The following is a 17,767-nucleotide window of genomic DNA, read 5'->3' on the forward strand; positions in this document are numbered from 1 at the left end:
CTTGAAATAAACTATCAAAGCACATGGATGAGGCACGGAATTCACAAAGATAATCGGAACAGCAGACTGAAGTTCAGAACACTCAGTTGAATTGGGAATAGTACTCAAATATTACAACGCTAAAAAAAGTTACCGCAGTCAGCTTTTAAAATTAGCCCCAATTTGGATGACAACCCACCAAACTACTTCACACACACACCTACGCTACCACAAAGCGGGAAGACAGGAGGACGGGACGCTCGGCTCTACCCGTGAGTCGCGCCTCTCTATTGTGCCGTTCCTGCGCGTGCGCAGAAGTGACGTGGAGGCAGCTCCGAATGCGTGAGAAGCGGAGCGCGTCCGCCCCCTGCCGGTCGGCGGAAAGCGGGTCCATCTCTTTCTCTCCAGACCCGCCCCGGAGCCTCCCGGGAAGCCAGAGAGCCGGAGCGGAAGCGGCCCGTAGCCACCGGCCTGCCTGAGGTAAGTAGGGACACTTACCCGGAGGACGGACGGAGGGGCGTAGCACGGTAGTGGTTTACCCGCTAGGGGTAAACGTCTCCGACAGTACTTCCTGGAGTATCTTTCTCCAGCCCCCCCAGCGCTCTCTGTGTCCCCCACAACAACTCTCTCTGACTGTATACCTCATCCCTCCCCCCTCCCATCAGGGCATTCAAGAGATTCCCTGAATCCCACAGGCCCCAGCCCTGCCTCACCAACATGCTATTTTACCTTTGATCCAGTTGGCCCCTTCCCGTGTCAGCAACAGAGCAGACTGGTCGATTGGTGCAAAGGAGTAATCCCGCCTCACAGGGCCCTTCAGTGGATACATTGAATCTCTAAAAGTTTAGGGGGATCTTGTCAGATGTACTCAGGAATGGATTCAGGAGGCCAAGATTGCCAACTGTCTGAATGTTTTCAGGTTTATTTGTAAGTTAGCTGTCTTAGAGTCAGAAGGATGGCTATTTTTCTGAGTTTAACCCACTATGGCTTTCCAATTCCCCCACCCCCTTTCAATGCAGAGGCTGTGGTAGAATTCAGGCAGTGGGAAGGCTTTTGGTCACAGGAAGGAAGGGCTGAGCCACAGGGCTGTGGGAAAAGCTGAGATCTGGACAGCCGGGTCCTTGGACAGAACCAGTGAGTTTTCTGGGGCTGGGGGTAGATTGTTGAAGGATTGAAGTATAGAGCGTATACAGATAAAACACTTTTGGGTTGTTATTGGGGTACCTGATGCTTAGTATACATTCTACATGACTAACATTAGTGAGTGACGTGTCAGAAGCGAGTGTGTGCCCCAATACTTTGATCCAAGCCCACTACGCCCAAATAATAGAATTAATTCCATAACCAGGTATTGTAAAAATAGGGCAATTATTTTTATTTATGATAGCAGCAAAGATAATGTGCAAGGAAGGCATGAATATAGATAAGACACATCAGGTCTTATCATAGAAATAGCTTAGAGCAAATGGACCTAAATCCTTAACTAGTCTCCAAAGTAAAAGAGAGTCACTCTGAACCCACAGCACATATATAAAGGATATGGCACACATACATAGCAGATGACAGCAGATAAAGACCTGTACAGTCCATCCAGTCTGCCCAACAAAATAAACTAATTACAACCTGACATAGACCTCTAGATGGCAGTGTGTTCCTCATATGGTCATTCAGATCCAGCGTCGGTCTGCTCCTTGGATGGGATGTCAACACAACAGCCTTTGCCTCAAATAAGAACCCCTTTTTATACAGAATTCATGGGCTGCAGCTGTGCTGAAGACATGCATTCTGGCTTTGGGGGTGATGCATACATAGCTTTGTTTACCCCAAATATTGTGGCTTGAAGGGACAACTGACTGTTTCACTGGCACTGCATTGAAGGAGTCACTTTGACAAGAAGCCGGGGTTTCGTAAACAACGTGCAGTTTGCCAGTCACTGTGTCTCTCCAGCTGCAATGGTAATTCCAAGAGTCCTTGGCTGTTCTGGCCATGATGTCGATGCTGATGACAACCTTGTTATTCTAGCACATCGGGACTGTTATAAGGAACAAAATTACAGAGCATATTCAAAAGCATTGATTAATGAGCCAAAGCCAACATGGATTTAGTGAAGGGAAATCTTGCCTCACCAATCTATTACATTTCTTTGAAGAGGTGAACAAACGTGGATAAAGGTGAGCCGGTTGATGTTGTGTATCTGGATTTTCAGAAGGTGTTTGACAAAGTACCTTATGAAAGACTCCAGAGGAAATTGGAGAGTCATGGGATAGGAGTTAGTGTCCTATTGTGAATTAAAAACTGGATAGAAAACAGAGTAGGGTTAAATGGTCAGTATTCTCAATGGTACTTAATGGAGTTCCCCAGGGGTCTGTGCTGGGACTGCTGCTTTTAACATATTTATAAATGACCTAGAAATGGGGGTAACTAGTGAGGTAATTAAATTTGCTGACGACACAAAGTTATTCAAAGTAGTTAAATCGAGAAAGCATTGTGAAAAATTACAAGAGGACCTTACGAGACTGGGAGTCTAAATGGCAGATGACGTTTAATGTGAGCAAGTGCATAAGTACATAAGTACATAAGTAGTGCCATACTGGGAAAGACCAAAGGTCCATCTAGCCCAGCATCCTGTCACCGACAGTGGCCAATCCAGGTCAAGGGCACCTGGCACGCTCCCCAAATGTAAAAACATTCCAGACAAGTTATACCTAAAAATGAGGAATTTTTCCAGTCCATTTAATAGCGGTCTATGGACTTGTCCTTTAGGAATCTATCTAACCCCTTTTTAAACTCCGTCAAGCTAACCGCCCGTACCACGTTCTCCGGCAATGAATTCCAGAGTCTAATTACACGTTGGGTGAAGAAAAATTTTCTCCGATTCGTTTTAAATTTACCACACTGTAGCTTCAACTCATGCCCTCTAGTCCTAGTATTTTTGGATAGCGTGAACAGTCGCTTCACATCCACCCGATCCATTCCACTCATTATTTTATACACTTCTATCATATCTCCCCTCAGCCGTCTCTTCTCCAAGCTGAAAAGCCCTAGCCTTCTCAGCCTCTCTTCATAGGAAAGTCGTCCCATCCCCACTATCATTTTCGTCGCCCTTCGCTGTACCTTTTCCAATTCTACTATATCTTTTTTGAGATACGGAGACCAGTACTGAACACAATACTCCAGGTGCGGTCGCACCATGGAGCGATACAACGGCATTATAACAAAGTGATGCATGTGGGAAAGAGGAACCCGAATTATAGCTACGTCATGAAAACACTCCTTGGAATCACTGTGGATTGAAATTCCATGTGCAAAGGGGAAAAGGATAGTGATAGGAGTGTACTACCGTCCGCCTGGCCAGGACGAACAGACGGATGCGGAAATGTTAAAGGAAATCAGGGACGCAAACAAACTGGGCAACACAATAATAATGGGGGATTTCAATTACCCGCATATAGACTGGGTTAATGTAACATCTGTACACGCAAGGGACATAAGATTTCTTGATGAAATCAAGGACAGCTTCATGGAACAGCTAGTTCAGGAGCCGACAAGAGAAGGAAAAATACTAGACTTAGTCCTTAGTGGTGCTCATGATCTAGTGCAGGGGGTAACGATACGAGGGCCGCTTGATAACAGTGATCATAATATGATCGGTTTTGATATTGGCATTGAAGGAAGTGAAACTAGGAAATCAAGTACGCTAGCGTTTAACTATAGAAAAGGTGATTACGACAAAATGAGAAAAATGGTGAAAAAAAGACTGAAAGGAGCAGCTCGCAGAGTAAAAAACTTGCATCAGGCGTGGATGCTGTTTAAAAACACCATCCTGGAGGTTCAGGACAAATATATTCCACGTATTAGAAAAAAGGGAAAAAAGACTAAACGTCAGCCGGCGTGGCTAAACAGTAAGATAAAGGAAATCATTAGAGCCAAAAAACAATCCTTCAGAAAGTGGAGAAGAGAACCAACTGAAAGTAACAGGATAGATCATAAGGAATGCCAAGCCAAATGCAAAGCGGAGATAAGGAGGGTAAAAAAGGACTTTGAGAAGAAATTAGCGTTGGAAGCAAAAATACATAGTAAAAATTTTTTTAGATACATTAAAAGCAGGAAACCGGCCAAAGAGTCGGTTGGGCCGCTGGACGAAAATGGTGTTAAAGGGGCGATCAAGGAGGACAAAGCCGTAGCGGAGAAATTAAATGAATTCTTTGCTTCGGTCTTCACCGAGGAGGATTTGGGGGGGACACCGGTGCCGGAAAGAATATTTGAAGCGGGGGAGTCGGAGAAACTAAACAAATTCTCTGTAACCTTGGAGGATGTAATGGGTCAGTTCAGCAAGCTGAAGAGTAGTAAATCACCGGGACCTGATGGTATTCATCCCAGAGTATTAATAGAACTAAAAAATGAACTTGCGGAGCTACTGTTAGAAATATGCAATCTGTCCCTAAAATCGAGTGTAGTACCGGAAGACTGGAGGGTAGCCAATGTTACTCCGATTTTTAAGAAGGGTTCCAGAGGAGATCCGGGAAATTATAGACCGGTGAGTCTGACGTCGGTGCCGGGCAAGATGGTGGAGGCTATTATTAAGAATAAAATTGCAGAGCATATACAAAAACATGGACTGATGAGACAAAGTCAGCACGGATTTAGTGAAGGGAAGTCTTGCCTCACCAATCTAATGCATTTTTTTGAGGGGGTAAGCAAACATGTGGACAATGGGGAGCCGGTTGATATTGTATATCTGGATTTTCAGAAGGCGTTTGACAAAGTGCCGCACGAAAGACTCCTGAAGAAATTGCAGAGTCATGGAATCGGAGGTAGGGTATTATTATGGATTAAGAACTGGTTGAAAGATAGGAAGCAGAGAGTAGGATTGCGTGGCCAGTATTCTCAGTGGAGGAGGGTAGTTAGTGGGGTCCCGCAGGGGTCTGTGCTGGGTCCGTTGCTTTTTAATGTATTTATAAATGACCTAGAGATGGGAATAACTAGTGAGGTAATTAAATTCGCCATGACACAAAATTATTCAGGGTCGTCAAGTCGCAGGAGGAATGTGAACGATTACAGGAGGACCTTGCGAGACTGGGAGAATGGGCGTGCAAGTGGCAGATGAAGTTCAATGTTGACAAGTGCAAAGTGATGCATGTGGGTAAGAGGAACCCGAATTATAGCTACGTCTTGCAAGGTTCCGCGTTAGGAGTTATGGATCAAGAAAGGGATCTGGGTGTCGTCGTCGATGATACGCTGAAACCTTCTGCTCAGTGTGCTGCTGCGGCTAGGAAAGCGAATAGAATGTTGGGTGTTATTAGGAAGGGTATGGAGTCCAGGTGTGCGGATGTTATAATGCCGTTGTATCGCTCCATGGTGCGACCGCACCTGGAGTATTGTGTTCAGTACTGGTCTCCGTATCTCAAAAAAGATATAGTAGAATTGGAAAAGGTACAGCGAAGGGCGACGAAAATGATAGTGGGGATGGGACGACTTTCCTATGAAGAGAGGCTGAGAAGGCTAGGGCTTTTCAGCTTGGAGAAGAGACGGCTGAGGGGAGATATGATAGAAGTGTATAAAATAATGAGTGGAATGGATCGGGTGGATGTGAAGCGACTGTTCACGCTATCCAAAAATACTAGGACTAGAGGGCATGAGTTGAAGCTACAGTGTGGTAAATTTAAAACGAATCGGAGAAAATTTTTCTTCACCCAACGTGTAATTAGACTCTGGAATTCGTTGCCGGAGAACGTGGTACGGGCGGTTAGCTTGACGGAGTTTAAAAAGGGGTTAGATAGATTCCTAAAGGACAAGTCCATAGACCGCTATTAAATGGACTTGGAAAAATTCCGCATTTTTAGGTATAACTTGTCTGGAATGTTTTTACGTTTGGGGAGCGTGCCAGGTGCCCTTGACCTGGATTGGCCACTGTCGGTGACAGGATGCTGGGCTAGATGGACCTTTGGTCTTTCCCAGTATGGCACTACTTATGTACTTATGTAGGAGTCACCGACCAGGAAAGGGATCTAGGTGTCATCGTTGATACGTTGAAACCTTCTCCTCAGTGTGCTGTGGCGGCTAAGAAAGCAAATAGAATGTTAGGTATTATTAGGAAACAAATGGAAAACAAAAATGAGGACGTTATAATGCGCTCCATGGTTCAACCGCACCTCTACTATTATGTTCCAATTCTGGTCGCTGCGTCTCAAAAAAGATATAGTGCAATTAGAAAAGGTGCAGAGAAGGGTGACGAAAATGATAGAGGATGGGATGACTTCCCTATGAGGAAAGGCTAAAGCGGCTGGGGCTCTTCAGCTTGGAGAAAAGACGGCTGAGGGGAGATATGATAGAGGTCTATAAAATAATGAGTGGAGTGGAACGAGTATTTGGGGGGGCCCGGTTCGACACGGCTTCGGGGTTCGTTTTTCTTCCCGACAACAGGCACCTCAAGCTTCAGAATCAGGTCCGCCTGCGGATGCCTCGTCCTCGAGCTTGGGACTTTGTTCAGCTCCTGGGATCGATGACGGCCACCATAGAGGTGATTCCCTGGGTGAGAGCTCACATGAGGCCGCTGCAGTTTGCTCTGCTTCAGCAATGGTCTCCGATTTCCCAGGAATACCAACGCAGACTAAGGTGGCTTCCTGAGGCCCGGTGCAGTATGGATTGGTGGCTTTCCAACAGCATGCTGCGGCAGGGGGTACCACTGGCTCTTCCTTTTTGGTGTCTGGTGATAACGGATGCCAGCCTTTCGGGCTGGGGAGCTCATTGCCGGGGACGCTATGCTCGGGGTCTGTGGTCCACCACGGAAGCGGGATGGTTCATCAATCGTTTGGAACTGAGATAGCTCTCGGTTCCAAACGATTGATGAACCATCCCGCTTCCAGGCTCTTCTGGCCTTCCACAGGACGCTGAAGGGTCTTCCTGTCCGAGTTCTGTCGGACAACACGACAGCAGTGGCCTACATCAGTCGTCAGGGCGGCACTCAATGCAGGGCTCTGGCTGCGGAGGCGTCTCAGATCTGCGACTGAGCCTAATGCCACCTAGAGCTGCTGTCCGCGGCTCACATAACCGGTCAGAGCAACGTACTAGCCGATTTCCTCAGCAGGCATCAAATCGACCCAGCGGAATGGGAACTGGCAGAAGAAGTTTTTCTTCAGATTTGTGCCAAATGGGGGACTTTAGGCTTGGATCTCATGGCGTCAAGGGTAAACACCAAAGTTCCTCGCTTTTTCAGAAGGAGAGATCCTGGCTCAGCCTTAACCCTCGGGCCTCCTTTATGTGTTCCCTCCTTGGCCCTTGATAGGGCGAGTACTACTTCGGATTTGCCTGCACCGAGGATTGGTGATTCTAATTGCCCCGGATTGGCCAAAGTGTCCGTGGTACGCGGATCTCTGGTGGACGCGCCTCTTCCTTTGCCTCGGGTTCCGAACTTGTTAGTTCGGGGTCCGGTGACTATGGAAGATCCTTGCCGCTTTGGTCTTACGGCCTGGCTCTTGAGGGGGCACAATTGAGGGACAAGGGCTATTCTAATAAGGTTATTGCCACGCTCTTGCAGGCTCACACGCGGTCTATCTCTGTCACTTACGCTTGGATCTGGCGCACTTTTGAGGCATGGTGTACTCCAAAGTCTATCTCGCCGACTCTGGCGACAGTCTCACTTTTGCTGGATTTTTTGCAGGATGGACTACAAAAGGGCCTGGCCTACAATTCCCTTCGATGTCAAGTGGCAGAGTTGGCCTGCTTCCGGGGGAAAGTCTCCTGCTTGTTCCTTGCTGCTCATCCGGATATTGTCCGATTTCTCAGAGGGGCGCTTCGGCTCCGTCCTCCTTTGCGGTCGCCCTGTCCAGCTTGGTACCTGGGGCTCGTGTTGAAGGCGCTCCAGCGATCTCCGTTTGAGTCTCTTAAACGGGCTTCTGAGAAGGATGTGACTCTCAAGACAGTTTTTTTAGTGGCAATGATATCGGCAAGAAGATTGTCTGAGCTTAAGGCTCTTTCCTGTCGGGATCCTTTTCTACAGTTCTCGGAATCCGGGGTAACTGTTCGTACGGTGCCTTCCTTTCTGCCTAAGGTGGTTTCAGCTTTTCTCTTGAACCAGCCCATTTTTCTTCCTTCCTTTTGTAAGGAGGAGTTTCCGGACTCCTTTTGGCAATTGCGCCTTTTGGATGTCCGCAGGGCTCTGTGGCAGTATCTACAGATGTCACTATAGCCCGCTGGCTTAAGGAGCTCATTTTTCTGCTTATCTGCTTTCAGGGCAGTCGCCGCCTGAAGCGTTTACAGCGCACTCTACAAGGGCAATGTCCTCTTCATGGGCTGATATGGGTGCCTTTACTCTTCAAGAGATCTGTCGTGCAGCTACCTGGGCTTCTCAGCTCTCTTTTGTGCGGCATTACAGGCTGGATGTGGCAGCGCGGCAGGATGCGCATTTTGGAGTGCAAGTGCTTGCTCGCGGAGTTGGCTGTTCCCACCCTACTTAGGGAGTGCTTTGGTACATCCCATCAGTTAATGGATTCATCTGCTGTTGATGACAAGGAAGGGAAAATTAGGTTCTTACCTTGATAATTTTCTTTCCTTTAGTCACAGCAGATGAATCCATGATCCCTCCCTGTCTGACTTTAGTTTTTTGTACAGATGTTGCATACAGACATTGTGCTTCATCAGAGTACTTGAAGACAAGCTATCAGAGTTACAACATGCTGTTTGTATTGCAGGAGGTTGATAATGTCCCTCCTTTGTTTGGTTATTGCTCTGGTTCAGGGGTGAGTGTTCTCTGTGAGGAAAGTTTGTTATTTTGCCTTTCTTATTCACTCTGCTTTGGAAATGTCATATACTGAAGGCAGAGGGGGCTGGGCGTCCAGGAACACCATGTGCTTTCAGTGTTCTCTATCTCCACCTGCTGGTAGGCAGATACAACCCATCAGTTAATGGATTCATCTGCAGTGACTAAAGGAAAGAAAATTATCAAGGTAAGAACCTAATTTTCCCTTGGTGTATCAACTCCACAGCCCTGATAATACTGCAAAACACTTCAAAGCTTTTTATGGAAGCCTGTTTTCCTGTGTTAAGCATGTGGTAGGGCTTAACACGCATTAGTAAAAGGTCCCATAGTGAATGGCAGCCTTGTTAGGCAGACTGCATGGTTGCTTTAGGTCTTTATCTGCTGTCATTTACTATGTTATGTATGTAGGATCAAGTATGCATATTTTATTCTGGCTTGTTGGCAGACTGGATAGACAAAAGGGAAACAATCCTTCCACAACAAGTCAGCAGTCAAACAACGAGTGGAAGACACCAAAATAAGATCACAGGATGGCCAAAAAGTAAAGTTTATTCTTGATAGCCAAATGGTGTGTGTGATGTGTATGACAAATCCTAACACAGGCCGTGTTTTGGCAAGAATGCCTTCATTAGGGTCCTCATAAGACAAAATAATAAAAATATAAATTATGCATAATGACAACAAATTTTAAGGAAAAGAGAAGATGTAAAGGTAACCAGGAAAAAATGAGAAAGTATGAAAGTGACTATATGAGGAAAGGCTAAAGAGATTAGGGCTCTTCAGTTTGGAAAAGAGACAGCTGAGGGGGGATATGATTGAGGTCTACCCACACAAGATTTTATAGAAGTGAGTCGATTTTTCACTCTTTCAAAAAGTAGAAAGACCAGGGGACACTCAATGAAATCACATGGAAATACTTTTAAGACAAATAGGAGGAAATGTTTTTTCACTTGAAGAATAGTTAAGCTCTGGAACTCGCTGCCAGAGGACGTGTTAACAGTGGTTAACATATCTGGGTTTAAAAAAGGTTTGGATAAGTTCCTGGAGGAAAAGTCTATAGTCTGCTATTGAGACAGACATGGGAACAATTGCTTGCCCCTGGGATTTGTAGCATGGAATGTGGCCACAATTTGGGTTTCTGTCAGGTACTTGTGACCTGGCTTTGCCAGTGTTGTAAATAGGATCTGGGCTAGATGGACCATTGGTCTGACCCAGTTGATAAACTAAATAAAGGTTCTATCAATAATTTTGTTTGTAATCTGCTTTGGGCCTCCTGAAGGTTGTTGGTGGAATATAAATACATTCAGTTCAATTCAATCCAATTCATGTTTCTGAAAAAGTTGATTTGTAAAACCCCAAAAGTTTTTTCTGTCCCCATTGATATATAAAAAAAAATCGTGCTTTTAGAATTATTCGTATGATGATTTTGCTTTGCCTTATGTATATAAAAAAACACATTCCACCGAATGAGCCTAGAATTGACCCTGCTTGAAAAGTTCAGCAGGGGCAGAAAGAACTTTTAGGTTTTAACAATCAACTATTTCAGTTCCGTTCAATCCAGTGGGCAGGGAATTGTAAGTCATCTTGAGCTAAAATTTGGAAAAAGCAAGTAATAAAAATCTAAGAGCCATCTAAGGATGCCAACATTTGCCATGTTGGTGGCTTCTATAATCTCTGCTGCAGGCCATTTTAAGCCCTGCCATGTTCAACTTTGTTTCTTAAAAGACCAATACTTACATCAACCCAAGTGTTTCCCCTCTCCCCCCCCCCCCCCCAAGCTTTGCAGTAATGGCCACCCCCCCAAAAAAAAGTTACGTTTATTTGCATTTTATATAGCGCTTATAAGGGATCCAGCTAAGTGGTTTAAAATGCCTTATAACATGTAAAATAGTATTAAAAGAAGAGAGGAGTGAGAAAAGAAGGAGAGGAGGCTGATATTAAGAAAAGATACAACATTAAGGGATAGAAGGTAAGAAAAGGGGTCACTGGGTTTGGGTGTCAATGTTTTCTCACATTATGCCCTAAAGTAATTCTTTTGGGCACAGTATTACCAAGTTTTAAGTTCGTCATTGAAAGATTTTTTTGAACAATAGGTTTTTAAGCAGGTTTTGGTTTTGTTTTTGCCTCCAACGCATTGCTGAAGGAAAGGATAATTCCCTATCATCAAGCCGATCAATCCATAGACTGGTGGGTTGTGTCCATCTACCAGCAGGTGGAGATAGAGAACAATCTTTTGCCTCCCTATATGTTGTCATGTGCTGCCGGCAAGGTTGCCAATTGGGCGGTTTTCCGCAACCCGCGGCGGGAAAGTTTTGCCCGTCGTGGTTTTTTGGGTGGTTTTTGTGCGGTTTTTCGGGCTGGTTTGGGCAGGGCTAGTGACATTTTGGGTGGGGCTAGTGACGTTTTGGGCTGGGCTAGTGACGTTTTGGGCGGGGTCGGTGATGGAGGAGGCGGGGTCGATGACGGAAGAGGCGGGGTCGATGACGGCGGGGGTGGGGTGTGAACTTTTTGGGCGGGTTTCGGGGCCGAGTACCTGGCAACACTGGCTGCCGGAAACTCCTCAGTATGTTCTCTATCTCAGCAGGTGTGTGGTCACACAGCAGCAGCTCTGGCTAGGTCTCCAAGCCTTAGGTTTTGTTGAGTATCTGGGGTTGAGGGCTCTTCGTGAGCAAGTGCAAACCTGGTGGTGCCAGGTCCCTCCTTTTCTCCCCCCTCCCGCTGGCTCCGTTAAAAAAAAAAAAAAATTTTTAAACGTTCAAAAGGATGTCCATTTGCAGCTGCTCACTGGAACAAGTCGTCGCTGCTCGGAGCAAGAAGCAGGTAATTTTTACCTTTTACTAGCGGGCAGGGGGTTCCCCGAACGGTCTCCACGTGGCTATGGCCGCGGATGGCAAGGGCACGAAAAGACGCTCCTCGGAACGCGTTCGCGCGCCTAGCGGGGAAGCGGGGGGATCGAAGGTAGAGTCGCCCTTTCGGAACCGGGAGAGTTCACCATTTTTTCCTCAGGCGCGGTGGCCTTTTCCGCCTTAGGCGCCCATCCCACGCTGGCCGCCCTCACGGTCGTGACTGGCCACGCGGCTCGGTCGGCTTCTTCTTGGGCTGCCCTCGAGATGGGAAACGTTAACAGCATGGTCGCCCTTGAATCGGGCGACAATAAGAAGTCTGCGAAATTAAAACGCCCTTCTTCCCGCGCGGCTCCTTCTCGGAGTTTCGCACCGGACGCCATTTTGGACGCGCAACACACCTCTCCCCCGCTGCTGGGAGCGCAGATGGAGGGCGCTTCTAGGGCCGCGGCACAGGCTGCAGAAATGCACAGACTGGGGGGGTTTCTCCCCTGAGTTCATTTTGCTGCTGCATCAAGCCTTTCTTATGCAGAACCCTGCCACTGCCCACCTCTCTGATCGGGGTGATGAGGCCTCTATGCTTAAGCGCCCTCAGGTGGATCTTCCACCCTCGGGGTACTCAGTCTCCTCTGATGTGGATGACGGCAGCGTGTCTGAGTTCTCCCAGAGGTCCTTAGCGGAATCAATGGAAGAGACTGATCCTCGCTCGGATGGAGCGGACGACCCCTCTGCAGCGCAGCTTTTTCGCTCAGAGGATTTGCCCAATCTGCTTGTGCAGGCCAAGAGCATTTTGAAGATTGGCTCTCCGGAGGAAGGCTCTCTCTCAGCCTCTACTGGTTCCGCCATTATGCTGGGAACACGAAGCGCCCGCCTAGAACCTTCCACGTTCATGAAGCCATGCAGACCTTAATTTCAGCGCAATGGGATGCCCCTGAGGCGAGCCTGAAAGTAGCCAGGGCTATGTCCCGTCTGTACCCCTTTCCTGAGGGGGAACGGGAAGCCTTTGTCTGGCCCACGGTAGATTCCTTAATCACTGCCGTGACTAAGAAAACGGCGCTGCCGGTGGAAGGTGGCACTGCCCTAAAGGACGCCCAAGACAGGAGAATGGAGGCGGCTTTAAAGTCGTCATTTGAGGTGGCCACTCTGAGTTTGCAAGCCTCAGTTTGCGGCTCCTACGTGGCTAGGGCGTGCCTGACTGTTTTGCAACGGGCTTCCCCCTCGGACCCTTCTTGGAGGGCGGAATGGCCGACCATGGAGTCGGGTTTGGCCTACTTGGCAGACTTGCTGTATGATGTTTTGAGAGCCTCGGCCAAGGGCATGGCTCAGACAGTCTCTGCGCGGCGGTGGCTCTGGCTTAAGCACTGGTCTGCCGCCAATGCTTCTAAATCTCGCCTAGCCAAGTTGCCTTTTAAAGGCAAGCTGCTCTTTGGGGACGAGCTGGACAAGATTGTGACGGAGCTCGGCACGTCCAAGGGCAAGAGGTTGCCGGAGGTCAGGACTCGGGCCGGCAGTGCCCGTCCTGGTTCCTCTAAGGGCCGATTCCAGGAAGCCCGTCGGTATCGCCCGGGCAAGTCGGCCTCCTCTGCCTCCGCTTCCTTCAAACGGAACTTCTCCCCCAAGCAGCATTCCTTTCGTAGGGACCGCCGTCCCTGAGGTTCGTCCTCCGTCCCGTCCCAGGGTCGCGTACCCAATGACGGGGACCTGGTCCATGGCCCAGTGCAGATAGGAGGAAGGTTGTCCTCGTTTCTGGGCGAGTGGACCAGGGTAACTTCAGACGCTTGGGTTCTGGAAGTCATCAGAGACGGCTACAAGCTAGAGTTCTCCCGACCCCTAAGAGACGGGTTTGTAAACTCTCCTTGCAAGTCTCAGGTCAAAGCAGCTGCCGTGCAGCAGACTTTGAGCAACCTGATCCGCCTGGGTGCGGTGGTCCCAGTGCCAGTAGATCAGCTTGGCAAGGGGTGCTACTCCATCTACTTTGTGGTGCCAAAGAAAGAAGGATCTGCTCGGCCTATTCTCAACCTCAAGGAAGTCAATCAGGCCTTGAAAGTTCGGCACTTCCGGATGGAGACCCTCCGCTCCGTAATAGCTGCGGTGAAACAGGGAGAATTCCTGGCCTCCCTGGACATAAGGAAGCTTACCTACATTTTCCCATCTGGCCACCTCATCAGCGCTTTCTGCGCTTTGCAGTGCTGAGTCGACACTTCCAGTTCAGAGCCCTCCCATTTGGGTTGGCTACGGCTCCGCGGACCTTCTCCAAAGTAATGGTGGTCATCGCGGCCTTCCTCCGCAAGGAGGGAGTGCAAGTCCATCCCTATCTGGACGACTGGCTGATCCAAGCCCCTTCCTATGCGGAGTGCGGGAGAGCTACAGACAGGGTCATTGCTCTTCTGAGCTCCCTGGGATGGATCATCAACTGGGAGAAAAGCCAGCTGCGCCCGACTCAGTCCCTGGAGTATCTGGGAGTTCGATTCGACACCCAAGTGGGCAGAGTGTTCCTGCCAGACAACCGGAGTGTCAAGCTTCAGACCCAGATGGGCCAGTTCCTAGCCTCCTCTACTCTTCGGGCTTGGGACTATGTGCAGCTGTTGGGCTCCATGACGGCTACGATGGAGGTAGTGCCCTGGGCCAGGGCTCATATGAGACCACTACAGCACTCTCTTCTGCGGCGGTGGACTCCAGTCTCAGAGGATTATGCCGTACGCCTTCCTTTGGATCCAGCGGTGCGAAAGGCGCTGAGCTGGTGGGTGAGGCCAGGCAAGCTGTCCGCAGGAATGCCTCTTACGACCCTGGAGTGGGTTGTCGTCACGACGGACGCCTGCTTGACGGGCTGGGGAGCCCACTGCCTGGGACGGACAGCGCAGGGGCTCTGGTCTCCTGCAGAGACGAAATGGTCCATCAACCTCCTGGAGCTCCGAGCCATTCGGTTGACGCTTCTAGAGTTTCTCCCGGTACTGGTGCTGAGGCCTGTACGGGTCCTGTCGGACAATGCCACGGCGGTGGCCTATGTCAATCACCAGGGAGGTACCAGGAGCACCCCTCTAGCCAAGGAGGCCATGAAGCTATGCCTGTGGGCGGAAGCGAATCTGGAACAGCTGTCGGCGGCCCACATTGCGGGAGTCATGAATGTCAAGGCGGACTTTCTCAGTCGCCATACCTTGGATCCCGGAGAGTGGCAGCTATCTGCTCAGGCGTTCTTGGACATCACGAAGCGCTGGGGCCAGCCAAGCCTAGATCTGATGGCATCATTGGCCAATTGCCAAGTGCTGCGTTTTTTCAGCAGAGGACGGGACCCTCGATCCCTGGGAGTCAATGCTCTTCTCCAGCAGTGGCCGGCACAGGAGCTTCTCTACGTGTTTCCGCCCTGGCCCATGATGGGCAGGGTGCTAGGCCGGGTGGCAAAACATCCGGGCCGGGTGATCCTGGTGGGTCCGGATTGGCCCAGACGTCCCTGGTATGCGGACTTGGTCAGACTCTCAGTGGACGGCCCTCTGCGGCTGCCAGCGGAGCGGGGCCTCTTACATCAGGGTCCCGTGGTGATGGAGGATCCCTCCTCCTTTGGTCTTACGGCCTGGCTATTGAGCGGAAGCGGCTGAGGAAGAAGGGCTTCTCAGACAAGGTCATCATCACTATGCTGAGAGCGAGGAAGCGCTCTACTTCCACCGCTTACGCCAGGGTTTGGCGTACCTTTGCGTCATGGTGCGAGGCAGGCTCTATATCGCCCTTCACTGCTCCAATATCTTCAGTGTTGGCGTTCCTGCAAGAGGGGGTGGAGAAAGGTTCCCTTAAAGTCCAGGTGGCGGCTCTGGCTTGCTTCAGGGGTTGCCTGAAGGGTGCTTCCCTGGCCTCGCAGCCTGATGTGGTGCGCTTTCTCAAGGGAGTTAATCACCTACGCCCTCCTCTGCACTCGGTGGTGCCTGTGTGGAATCTCAATCTAGTGCTAAGAGCCTTGCAGAAGCCGCCTTTTGAGCCCTTGTCGAGGGCTTCTCTGAAAGACCTGATGTTGAAAGCAGTCTTTTTGGTGGCTATCACTTCAGCCAGACGAGTTTCCGAACTCCAGGCGCTGTCATGTCGGGAGCCCTTCCTGCAGTTCACTGAGGCAGGAGTGTCTATTCGCACGGTGCCGTCCTTCCTGCCCAGGATTGTTTCTCGTTTCCATGTGAATCAGCAGCTCTGCCTACCCTCCTTTCGTAGGGAGGACTACCCAGATGAGTACTCTGCTCTCAAATTTCTGGATGTGAGACGAGTCATCATCAGATACTTGGAAGTGACCAATGATTTCCGGAAGTCGGATCATCTGTTTGTGCTGTTCGCAGGTCCTCGTAAGGGTCTGCAGGCATCCAAGCCTACAGTGGCACGATGGGTCAAGGAAACCATTGCAGCGGCTTATGTGGCCGCGGGGAAGGTGCCGCCTATCCAGCTGAAGGCTCACTCCACTAGAGCACAGGCGGCCTCGATGGCAGAGGCCGGGTCCGTCTCCTTGGAAGAGATTTGTAAGGCGGCAACTTGGGCATCGGCTCATACCTTCTCCAGGCATTACCACTTGACTGTGGCTGCTCGGGCGGAGGCCCGGTTTGGAGCTTCAGTGTTGTGGTCAGGGATTTCTATGTCCCGCCCTAGGTGAGTACTGCTTCGGTACATCCCACCAGTCTATGGATTGATCAGCATGATGATATGGAAGGTAAAATTATGTATCATACCTGATAATTTTCTTTCCATTAATCATAGCTGATCAATCCATAACCCCTCCCATATATCTGTACTGTTTATATTCTGGTTGCATTTCAGGTTCAAGTTTAGTCTTCTGTTCCTGTTCAGGAGGATCTTCGTGTTCAAGTTTTTTTCGATTGAATTCTTCTGGAGTTGAGACAATTTTGTGTTACAGTGAGCTGCTGCATTCCTCTCCCCTCCGTTTTATGGGGCTGGATTGAGATCTAAATTCTGCCGGCGCTCCCTCCCGCTTCGTGCGGCAGTAGGGCAGCTTTATATCCCTCCCGCTTCTGCGGTGTTAGGGTCAGCCAGCTCCTCCCGCGGTTGCGGTCGCAGGAAAAGCCAGATCCCCCCCGCATCAGCGGGTGTGGTGTCCCTCCCCCGCTCCGCGGGGATGAGCTGGACGGATTCAACTCCCCCACTTGTGTGGGGATGAGCTGGGTTGATTCCCCTCCCCTGTTTCGGCGGTGGTGAGCTGGGCAGAGTGTCCCTTTGTGGGTGTAATTCTCAAAGTGCTGAGTCCTGCGGATTGAGCTTTGATATCAACATACTGAGGAGTTTCTGGCAGCACATGACCACATATAGGGAGGCAAAAGGATTGCTCTCTATCTCCACCTGCTGGTAGATGGACACAACCCACCAGTCTATGGATTGATCAGCTATGATTAATGGAAAGAAAATTATCAGGTATGATACATAATTTTACCATGTTTGGTAGTTAGAATTTAATGCTAAGAGGTACAGAGTGATTGGAGTAGAAATCCAAGGGAGCTGTATGTCTAGGAGGTGAGAGGCTGATATGCACAAACGGATAGGAACCTTGGTGTGAAAGTATCTGAGGATCTGAAGACGACAAAACAGTGTGACAAGGCAGTGGCTGTAGTCAGAATGATGCTAGGCTGCATCGAGAGAGGTGTAACTAGCAAAAGAAAGGAGGTGGTGATGCTCCTGTACAAGTCGTTGGTGAGGCACCACTTAGAGTACTGTGTTCAGTTTTGGAGGCCGTATCTTGCTAAGGATGTAAATAGACTAGAAGCGGTCCAGGGGAAGGCAACAAAAATGGTATGGGGTTTGCAGCAAAAGACTTAGGAGAAGAGACTTACCAGAATATGTATACCCTAGAGTAGACTAGGGACAAGGGAGATATGATATTTATTTATTTATTATGAACATTTATATCCCGCATGCTTTATGTGGCTTACAGTTGGGTGTTTAAATGCTTGAAAGGTATAGAAACAACATTTTCAGAGAAAGGGAAATGGTAAAATCAGAGGACATGAATTGATGTTGCAGGGTGGTAGACTTAGGAGTAATGTCAGGAAATTCTCTTTGTTGATTCCTGGAATGCGCTCCTGAGGTGGTGGACAAAAATGATGATGACATTCTAACAGGTGTGAGATTAAACACAGAGGATCTCTAATTAGAAAATGAATGGTATAAAAAACAGAACTTAAATGGCTGTACGTGTGTTTGTGTTGAG

The 17,767-nt window shown here is 49.0% G+C and overlaps 1 protein-coding gene across 2 annotated transcripts in view; it reads left to right on the forward strand.

Moving 5' to 3' along the window:
* Nucleotides 1–315: 315 nt before the first annotated feature.
* Nucleotides 316–17,767, forward strand: part of LOC115481564 (casein kinase II subunit alpha-like) — a 203,073-nt gene continuing 185,621 nt past the window's right edge. The window contains exon 1 of one of the 2 annotated variants that reach the window (XM_030220817.1): nt 316–459. The gene's annotated coding sequence lies outside the window, so the exon portion shown is untranslated. The remainder of the gene's footprint in view (nt 460–17,767) is intronic. The other variant, XM_030220808.1, reaches the window with a different exon arrangement.

The sequence above is a fragment of the Microcaecilia unicolor genome, chromosome 1, assembly GCF_901765095.1.
Source record: "Microcaecilia unicolor chromosome 1, aMicUni1.1, whole genome shotgun sequence".
Classification (NCBI taxonomy): domain Eukaryota; kingdom Metazoa; phylum Chordata; class Amphibia; order Gymnophiona; family Siphonopidae; genus Microcaecilia; species Microcaecilia unicolor.